Here is an 11223-nt window from a genome sequence, read left to right as displayed (position 1 = left end):
TTATCATAACGTGTAATTTTATTGTAAAAAAATCTTAGAATTATCTTAAAATCTATTTTCATATTTAATTAGAAAATTTTAAACTTCAAAATGGTTAAAATCAATAAGATCTATAAACATTCGAAAATCTTGAATATAGCAAGTTTAGATAATGTGTTGCAAAATGCACTATTTTTGAGACTCAGAAACTTATATATATATATATATATATATATATACATCTTGATATCGAGATTATCAAGTAGAGGGTTTTCCAACATTAAAACAGCTTTTCTGATAGATTTTTTAGGTGCATATGTAATTCTACATTTTAAGGTTGCAACCCTATATATATATATATATATATATATATATATATATATATATATATATATATATATATATATATATATATATATATATATATATAGCAGTAATTTCATACTACTATCATGTCATAGTATGATACAACTACACTTCTAGAAGACAATGTTTGTGGTATTTGTATGACCTAAAGTTTTGCACACACACTCTCTTCATCTCAAAAATCAATCTCAAAAAACAAAAAAATAATTTACACCCGATATAAATCAAAATGAGTCCCCTCCAACAATGAATCTAGACCGTCTATATTTGATCAATTTCAAGATCTAGGCCTTTATCAATTCAAAATCTTTTTTTTTTTTTAATATTGTTAATCTAATGATAATAAAATTATCTAACAAATTTGTAAATAAAAAAATCATTCTAAGGCCTAGATATAAGCATCTCACCAAAATGGATGGCCTATATTAATTGGGCTAAAAAAAAAACTTTTTAGGTTGCGTTTTCAAAATTTTCTTCTTTGTGATTGTTCATTAGAATGAAAATAGTGTATATTTTAAAATTTTGATCAAACAAATAGCCCTAACATGGTTTTTGAAGGTTGTTGCATTATATAATTATACAACCGTTGCATAAAATCATTGCCTTTTATATAGCAGGTCTATGGCGGCTTTGAAGCCACTCAGGTGGCTTCTGGTCACATAAAGTGGGAAAAGGGGGACCCAAAGGCGTCATAGACCTGCTTTGTCCGTGATGGTCACAACAGACATAGAAAATCTATGACGCCTTTGAGCCCCCCTTTTCCCACTTTATGTAGGCCAAAAGGCACCAGAGTGGCTTCAAAGCCAATTATAAGCTCTAGCCTTCTGACCAAGAGAATCAATCTTTAAGATGGATGATTTATACTTTCTAGACCTCATATGTAGTTATGCTGTCTAGCCCGCATAAAAAAATTTTCTTTCTAATATATCTTAAGGGATTATATACAATGCGACCGTTTACCTTTGATACAAGGTAGTCAAAATTACTTACAACCATTCGATGTGAAGTTTGATAGTTTGGATGTATCACAAAATTTGAGAAAATTTCTTCTGAAGTTTGAGCTTGGTCAATAAAATAATTGCATCCACTCCACTGGTCATGATTAATGTCCCACCTTATATCAAAGGTAAATGGTCTCATTCTATACTTTCCAATATCTTAATTGTTTCCCTAAGGCATCATCTGTTACATGACATAATACATTAGAACTAAGGCACTTCTCAAGTCATCAACATTCTTGTGTGCATAATGAAACAAGAGTTACTAAATAAATGATCTATAATACAAATTTAACGAATGTATCAAACGCTCAACATACTAAATAAAATAAAGTGAGAATTATGGGGATATAAATGCATTTCACTATCCAAGTAAACCCACTTTGCACATGTAAAGGACATACATGAAAAATAAAGAAATGTCACAAAGATGTTACAAAAAAGTCACCAAATGGGTTCTTTAGATGCCCGATAAAGCGGTCATTTACGTGGCCCATAAAGAGGTCCTTTACATGCCCAAAAAATTACAGAAATATTTAATATTCGCATAACCCCCAAAGTCAACTACAAAAAGGGGTATTTACATGTCTCCAAAATTTTAAAAAATTAATCAATCCAAAAAATCCTTTAAACATATGTGCAAATGAACCCCTGCAATTTGCCATATCCTCCATGCGAATGCAATCCCGGAATTTGTCATATCCTCTATGCAACTGCATCCACTTCGTTTGTCGTGGCCTCAACTCGGTTCGAGGTCCTCAGTAGCTCTACAAGAGATAAATGTATTGTAAGTCCAATATGTAAATCAGAAGATAAATGAAAACTAAAGCTAAATACAAACAATTATGTTTATTATGTTCAATACATAAAATAATCAAGCACTTACATCCCACGGGCCTTCATCGGACAATTACGCTTGTCATGTCCACTCTTATTGCAAACTTTACACGTCCTTTCAGTGAATGGTCTTTCCTCCAACTATTTTTTTTTTTTTGCGTAGAAGCTTTTGGCCCTTCCTTGCATGAAGGTTTTCTACTTTTAGTCATTGGTCGTCCAACTGCTCATGCACATGATGGATCGAGTATGAGGAAGGATGCATCAATTGAGCTAATGTTACCACATACTTCACATTCAGTGGCACTGCAATGTGTGTAGGCTGATGGTGCATGAGTATTTAGTAACGACTCTCTTGTTGCATTGACCTCCTCAGCTAACTTGGAAAAACCCAACTTCATTTTTTCAAATAGATCACCATTTTCTAACACTGGTTTTTCTGACACGTGGGAATTTAGACACAGTCGAACCACTAGCACCACTTTTGTCTTTGACACCGTTCTTCGCCTCCATTGGCCACTGGCTCAAAATGTAGTTAGATGGGATCTTCAATACAATTCTCATGTTGAACACTTTAAGTATATGTGAACAAGGGATTCCAACATGCTCAAAGAATCGAGATGTGCATATACACTTCTTCCTTGATTCAATGAACATAACCGTCCGAGGGATTAGAACACCGCAAATGTCTTCCATCTTATATTTGTCATATTCATCATTGCCTTCTTTTAGTTTGCTAAGGCAATTTGAGGACCTTACCACCTCTTCTTGGAACTTTCCAAATACTTTTTGAGTGTATGTCTTTACTGCGTGCTCCTCGATAAGGAAGGCTACCTTTAGAACACGTGTGGATTTTTACTATCTTTCTCTTTTTCTTTGATGAACTTCTTGTTTTGCAACTTTTCAATAACATTCATGAATTTTTGCAAACCTGTACCATAAGTGACAAACATCTTTAAATTGTTAGTGTATACATATGTATCGTGTATATCAATACACATCATTATGGATATGTATGGGTATAGGTCTCTAGTTAGTAATTATCAGTAACGGTTGGTATCTATCCATAACTGTTATTAAGCCATATATTTATATGGGTCTTGTACATTCTTAATCTATTCATTGAATACAGAGAAATATCCTCTCTCACATAGTATCAGAGCCTAGCTTTGCGATCTTGTTTGAGCCTCCCCGCTTCTCTGATCTGTATACAAATGCAAGTATTACTTCCTCTCTCTCTAGAAGCTAAGTCTCTCTGCTCTATACTTCTTTATATATATCTGGCTGATCTACCGTAACTTTTCCCTCTCTCTGTCTAGTATTCTCTAATATCTCTGACTCAGCAGTCATTTCTCTGCATACTTTCTCTCTCTCTTTCTCTCTCAAGCAACTTCAAAATCTTCCTCTCTAAAACAACTTCACAGAAAATACCTCACTTCCACGCTCCCTTTAAGGCAGAGCGCACTCCATCAAGATTTCACAAAACACACCCACAGGAACCCCTGAACCACCTCTTTTCCAAACCCTACATATCAAGAAAACCCAAGATTTTGGATTCCCTAAAAATTTGTTCCAAGAAACTTCACAGGAGTTTCTTGTACATGAGTCTCTCTCTTTCTATAGAGTCGAATTAGGTTTTCCTTCAAACCCATCTTATTAATCCTTAAAAGCATCTATCCAAAAAAAAAAAAAAATCTCACAAAATTTTGTCATCTCTTTGCTTCCCCTCCCTTACTTTGAATCTTTGTATTGATTTGATTGTTTGATCAAATCTGTTTCTTTCACTGTAAGATCCATCTTATCGTCTCTCAACCTTTTGATTGGATCACTGGAGGATTTCACTCAAAGAATTTATCTGTAGCAATCGCAAGTCATGCATGATTCTGCATTTTTCTCGATGATTCTCTTCTCTCTTGGAAAAGCAAGAAACATAAACGAATTGCTCAATCAACTACGGAAGCTAAATACCGAGCTATAGCTCAAACTACCATTGAGATTGTTTGCTACGTTGGCTGCTCGAAGATATGGGTGTCACTATCTCAACTTCTACTCCACTTTATTGTGACAACAAGAGTGCCATCTATATCTCTAAAAATCCAGAGTTCCATGAGCGCACAAATATATTGAAGTCGATTGCTACTATGTTTGAAAAGAATATCTCGCAAGCACAATTTCCTTACTATATGTGCCCTCCGCAGCTCAACTTGCCTAGTTCTTCACTAAGTCTCATCCCCCACATCCTTTCTTGCAGTTTGTTTCCAAACTCTCAATGATTCCTTTCAAATCATCTTGAGTTTGAGGGGGAGTGTTAGTGTATACATACGTATCATGTATATCAATACACATCATTATGAATATGTATGGGTATAGGTGTCCAGTTAGTAATTATCAGTAACGGTTGGTATCTATCAAGAACTGCTATTAAACTGTATATTTATATAGGTCTTGTACATTCTTAATCTATTCATTGAATACAGAGAAATATCTTCTCTCACATGAATGACGATCGAACCTTTCACTTTGTTGTGTGGTTTTCATGTCGGTTGTAAACCTATCAGCTATGTATGCATCAACTCATTAAGTGCGACAACCATATAACCACTGAAGCCAACTTTCCTCTTGAAGATCATATTTCTGAATCATAGCCAACCAATCAACCTCTTACTGCTCAACTGTATGGACTACAGTACACTTCTTGAATTCCTCTAGGAATAATGGGTGCGCATGTTCAACATGACTTAGATGTGTTTTAAACTTTCTCATGATCTGCCACTTGCAAAAGTGATGATTAGTATTTGGGAAAACTATATATACAGCAGTGGTTATAGCTAAAGCCTGATCAATAATAATTGTACCTAGTTGGCGACCTCCCATTGCCTCTAGCCAGTTCTCAAATAACTAAGTGAAGGTTTGTGTAGTCTCATAGTCTCATTGAAGATGAGAGCACATCTAAGGAAATTTGTGTTAGTGTGATGATTAACTCCAAGGATTGGGCCAACACGCGTACTGAATTCATTTATTTGGTATGTGATGCCAATTATTACCACATCATTAAAAAATATACACTTTGAACCCATAAAGCACTAAACAACCTTCCCACCTCATCAAGTCGAACTCCATAGAAACCAATTCGTAACAATATTACCATCTTTCCCTTTTAGTTGTTTTCTTTTTCTAGTTCTATGATTCTCAAGGTCTTTCTCAATAAAATGGACATTTTCGGCCCCATCGGCCTCTTCAATAAGATTAGTCCATCATAACCCTCTTCAATATGTCAATCACATTTTTCACTGTATTTGGTATCTTTTGATGAGAGCGAATGAATCTAGTATTGCTGGGTGTTGTGAGAATATGATTATATTCTTTTACAAACTTCGCAATAACCATCTATGCTTCTCATCTTTCTTAATACGGATCTTTGCTTGACATCCACGTTTTGTGTGGGGGCGAACATTTTCACTCCCATCAGACATCTCACTACGAAAACCTTGCCTACAACATTCTAAAATCCGACTAATTCTTCCACTATGTTTCTATATGGTTTTTCCCTTTCTTATACCAAACCTTACCAATTTTGCATACTTATTATAATAATCATAGGCTTTGTCTTCGTCACTAAATGTCATTCCTATTGCGGGTTCAATACTTACACCTCTTGCTAGGGCTGCCTCTGCATCTATAAGTATAGGAACTCCTTCTCCATCTATTGTAACTATATCCTCATCAGACGGATAATCATGACAAGCATTATCTACCATAGCCGAGCACCACACTCATGCTCATTTCTTGAATTAGTAATGTCGAGGGGGGAGGAAGGGGATGTTGATATTGATGCGTCAATGACACACGTATAGTATACATGTTTGATGTAATCAAATTACAGAAATAGTGTGTAGTCAAAATACAGAAATTGGGGGAATCAACGAATGTGGGACTTCTTATTATTACAATTATCTTTGTCGATTTTTGTGTATGCTTTCGCAATAATGTTATACTTTCGAAGTTATTATTTGAATTGCCAAAAAATACCAGAATAATTGATGTTTGGTTTTCAATAATTTATTTGTCCAATAAAATAGTTTTGCAATTAACTTATTATTCACACAAAAAATGTATTTCTAGGAAATAATATTCTTTAGACAAAAAAAAAAAATTTCTATCAAAAGATTAATAGATAATTCCCACATAAATATAATAAAAATAAGATCAATACAAATATTTAAAAAAATATATATCATGAATACCCACAAAGAGTGCAAGATTGCAATAACTCTCAAAATACAGAACCTTGATAGCAATGATTTCATTCAAAGGAATGCACAATGCCCTAAAAAATATTATGTCTCCAATATGTATAGCATTTTCTATGGTTCATTTTTTAATAACAAAATTTATATTGAGTCAGGCCTTTTTGGTGATTTATTAACTAAAAAACTTTTTCTGCTCATTGATTTTGCATCTAGCATGTAAAATAGAGGGCTTCATTCACAAATTCCACTTTGGGATTGTTTTGGGTATCAAAGAAAAATATTTGGTGTTTATTCATGATAAGGTTCTATTTAAACTATGATACACTAAAATCACCTAAAAAATTTTGTGTTGGTTTTTTAAACAAAATGGGTTTTATTCTTCATTTGGGTTTGTTGTTTATTCAGGGATTGTGGCTTCGTTCGAGCAAAGAAAATCATGCAAATGAGGATAGATGCAGGCGATTTCAGCAAGGAAAAATGAACTGAAATTTTATTTTTACTCAGAAAATAAAGTTTTCTAATCAAAGTTAGGATTTTTATGGTGATTTACATAATATAAATCAAATAAAATTGTAGTTACTCACGTATTAAGGTACCCTAATCTTGAGTCCAATGTTTCTCAGCGTGCTTCTTGAGATGTAATAGCCACGGTGAGCCACAGCTACTGAGAGACGAGGGCCGAGCCACAGCTACTCAGAGACGAGAGCGAGCATCAGCTACTCAAAGACGAAGGTGAGAGAGAGAGAGAGAGGGAGCTTCGCAGAGAAAACCTCTGGTTCGCAGAGCACGTGGGAGGAATGGGGTATGGCTGATATTAGCATGCGTTTGAAGCTTTTCAACCAATCACTATTTCGTGAGCGGGGGTTTTAAAGATAAATCATGGTCTTATGTTTTGATTTAATTTAATGGACGGTAGATATAGGGTAGGTGAAAACACTGTTTCCTATTGCCTATAGGCGTTGGGAAGAGTTTTCCTATATATAGTTTATATAAGGTTGCAATTTTATATGTAGAACTACGGATGCACCTCAAAAATCTATCAGAAAAGGTACTTTGATTGATCATCTCGATGTCAAGATATATGACCATGAAAAATAGAAAGATTTTAAGTCTCAGAAATAGTGCATTGTACAATATATTATCTACACTGTCTAATTTCAAGATTTTCATATGTTTATAGATCTACTTGATTTTAACCATTTTTTAAATTTACATTTTTATAATTGGATATAAAAGTAGATTTTGAGATAATCCTAAGCACATTTTACATCAAAATTATATGCCGTGATAAAATTTAAAGGTGCACCTTACCTCTACAGCTACGGATGCATCTGTATGCTAACTGCACTTATATATATATATATATATATAAACTCAAAAAACATAGAGAGGAACTACCTAGACACAGAACTAAACCCGGACCAGAGAGACAACCTGGACCTAAACCGGGACCCGAAGCAGGTCCAAGCTATTGGACTCATACCCAAACCATTAGGTCCAACCCCTGAACCCATACCCGGACCCGAGGTCGGGTCTACCTATCGGGTTTTGGATTCAGGGGTCCCAATTGCCACTCCTACTCTAATATGGTTGTCCATGCTTCTATCCATCTCTCAATTTCTTTTGTTTATGCTTAGATTACGTTGTACGCTCTTCTATTTTTTATTTTTCTTTCATTTTATCCTAGCATTGAGGTTCACCTAAAATTAAAAATGACAAAATCTATAGGCTTTTATCTATGGAAAAGCTTAAAAAATCTAATTTTTACATGGACATGGGATCTAAAACACATTCTAAGTCACTATAAATGCATTTCTACTTCAGATCAATGATTTTTACTGCTCAAAGGTAGATATGATGGTCTACAAAGAATTGAGGGAATTTATGGCAAAAATACCAATATTTTCCCAAAATTGGAAACAATTCCAAACTTTCAAAAACCTCGTCTACACCCTTTCTTACTATTTTCGGGTTTTTTTGGACAAAAATGCCCTTCACAATAGTCTTTCTAAAGTGGTATATATTGCAAGTTTTACGGTAATTAAAATACCGTGAAACTTTTAAGTAATACTACGGTACTTTAAGTACCGTAAAACTCTGGCCATGACCTTGAAGCCAATTTCAATACTTTAAGTACTGTAAAAACTAAAACCCATTATACGACATTTTAAGTACCGTAAAAACGAACTCATATTATATGGCACTTAAAATATCGTAAACCATTTTCTCCTTCTGTTTATATTTATCTCTTTCATCTCTAATTTTATCTCTTATTTCTCTCTCTAATTCTTTTTTTATCTCTTCTTTCTCTCTCTAAATACTTTCTCTCCCTAACTGGGATATTTTGCCGTATTCAAATTGGCTCATCTGAGTAATCAAACACTGACTTCGGCTATGCAAAACAGAGGACATGATCTATCTAAGGAAATGATGATGAGATTGTAGAGAGAGAAATAAGAGATAAATATTACAAAGAATTAGAGAGAGAAAGAATAGATAAACATAAAAAGAATTAGAGATGAAAGAGATAATATTATCTAAGGAAATAATGAAGATAAATATTATCTAAGGAAATGATGATGAGATTGCAGAGAGAAAGAAGAGATAAATATTAAAAAGAATTAGATTGTGAAAGAATTAGAGAGAGAAAGAAGAGATAAAATTAAAGATAAAAGAGCTAAATATAAAAGAAGGAGAAAATGGTTTACGGCATTTTAAGTGCCGTATAACATGAGTTAGTTTTTACGGTACTTAAAATGTTGGGTTTTTTTTTTTTTATTGTACTTAAAGTATCGTAATTGGCTTCACGGATGGCCAGAGTTTTATAGTACTTAAAGTACCGTAATATTACTTAAAGGTTTTACGGTATTTTAATTACCGTAAGACTTGCAATATATATTACGGTAGAAAGACTACCGTAAAGGGCATTTTCGTCTAAATAATTGAAAATAGTGAGAAAGGGTATAAACGAGGTTTTTTAAACTTTGGATTTTTTTTTTCCAATTTTAGAAAAATATAGGTATATTTGTGATAATTTCCCAAGAATTAAAATAAGGAAAATGGTTTGATTAGGTTGTAGCCCGATCAAAATATGTAAATCCTCACCTCATAACTCATCGTAAATTATAGTTCAAGCATTGAAAAACCTTAACATCAATCATCTCAATGTGAACATTATGGTTTTGTAAAAAAAATAGGATTTAAACTCTAAAAATAATGTATATTGTAAAAAATTATCTAGAGTGTTTATTTCACCCTAAAAATAAGTGTTTATATATTTGCAAGATCTGTACTATTTTTTTAGGTTCAAATCTTATTTTAGGTATTGAAAATTGATTTTAGATTCATCAGGGAGATTTCCATTACTGAAAGTGCTTTTTGAATGCAGATTTAAGGTGAGGATTTATTTTGTTTTCATAAAACCTAGGCCTTATAGAAACTTCATGCTTAAAATAAATGGTCCTAAAAAAAGCTTAAATTAATATATTTCTAAAGTTCAAAGTATATAAAGTTGAGGCCCTAAAGCTAAAGTAAGGCATACATCTAAATAGTGTCGAAATAAGATTTTTTAGTAGTAAAAATCTTTAAAGGATGCCCTGCAAGTTTATTTTCATCTCTAATTATAAAATTTGAGTTTTAAAACTAGTATAGATCGAACAAATCTATAAGCACTTAAAAGAATTGAAAAAAGTCTTTAAACACTTAAAAGAATTGAAAATTGACAGCCCATATAATGCATTATAACATGCATTATTTTTCAGACTTGAAATACTTTTTTTTGCACGTCTATATATCTCGGAGTTGGCATGATCGATTTGAGCATTTTTTGACATCGAAACAATCTCTTCTAGTGAATTTTTATATGAGTGTTAATTTGGTTGTTTAGAGCGTCAACCTTATGTGAGTTATTCTAGAATATATTATGGTATTGGTGAATTTAGAATTTACTACTCCAAAGACTTTTATATGTATGCATATGTGATGCCAACCTCTCATGTATTTAATACAAAAGTTTCAAAATAAGACGATTATAAAATATTAATGACTAAATGGTGGTGGAGTTGTGCAAGGGAAGATGGACAATTATGAAAAATATTTTTAGAAGAAAAGTATGGATGCAATAGAGAACAAGGGTTGGTGGCTAAAGGTCTAAATGAGAAAGGGGTTTCTACTATTTGAAAAAGCATACTATCACTTAGGGGGCTATTTTTGAGGAATTCAATAATGATGCTTGTGCCAAGGGGTAATACAAATTTTTGGCATTCAAAGTAAGGGAAAGTATAGAATGAGATCATTACCTTTGATACAAGATAGTCACAATAATCATGACCATTGGATGTGAAATTGAGTGGCTGCAATTATTCCATTGACCAAGCTCAAACTTCAAAAGAAATTTTTTCGAACTTTGTAACACATCCGAGCTATCAAATTTTACATCAAATGGTTGTAAAGAATTGTGACCACCTTGTATCAAAGTAAATGGTTTCATTGTATACAATCCCTAAAAGTAAATCGAGGATGGGCCCCTAAAGAGTATTTACCTTGATAATTATGAGAAGGTGGAAGCTGAAAATACTAAAGGGAAAGAGTAAGTGGTTGGAAGTGGATATGACAAGGGCGTGGTTTGTATAAGGCCTAGGCCTTAAACCATCAAAGCATGGTTTAAAAAATCGGCCGTGGCAACTCGGACTCGGCCGAGTAGGTGAGGTGAGTTTTAGGCGAGTAGGTTGTACAACATTTTTTAAACTTCAAATACATTATCATGTGAACTTTATTTGCTTGAATGTTTTATTGGG

This window comes from Amborella trichopoda, chromosome 2, assembly GCF_054954075.1.
Source record: "Amborella trichopoda isolate Santa Cruz 75 chromosome 2, AtrichopodaSantaCruz75HAP2 v2.0, whole genome shotgun sequence".
In the NCBI taxonomy this organism is placed as follows: Eukaryota; Viridiplantae; Streptophyta; class Magnoliopsida; order Amborellales; family Amborellaceae; genus Amborella; species Amborella trichopoda.
This window is presented reverse-complemented; position numbering follows the sequence as displayed.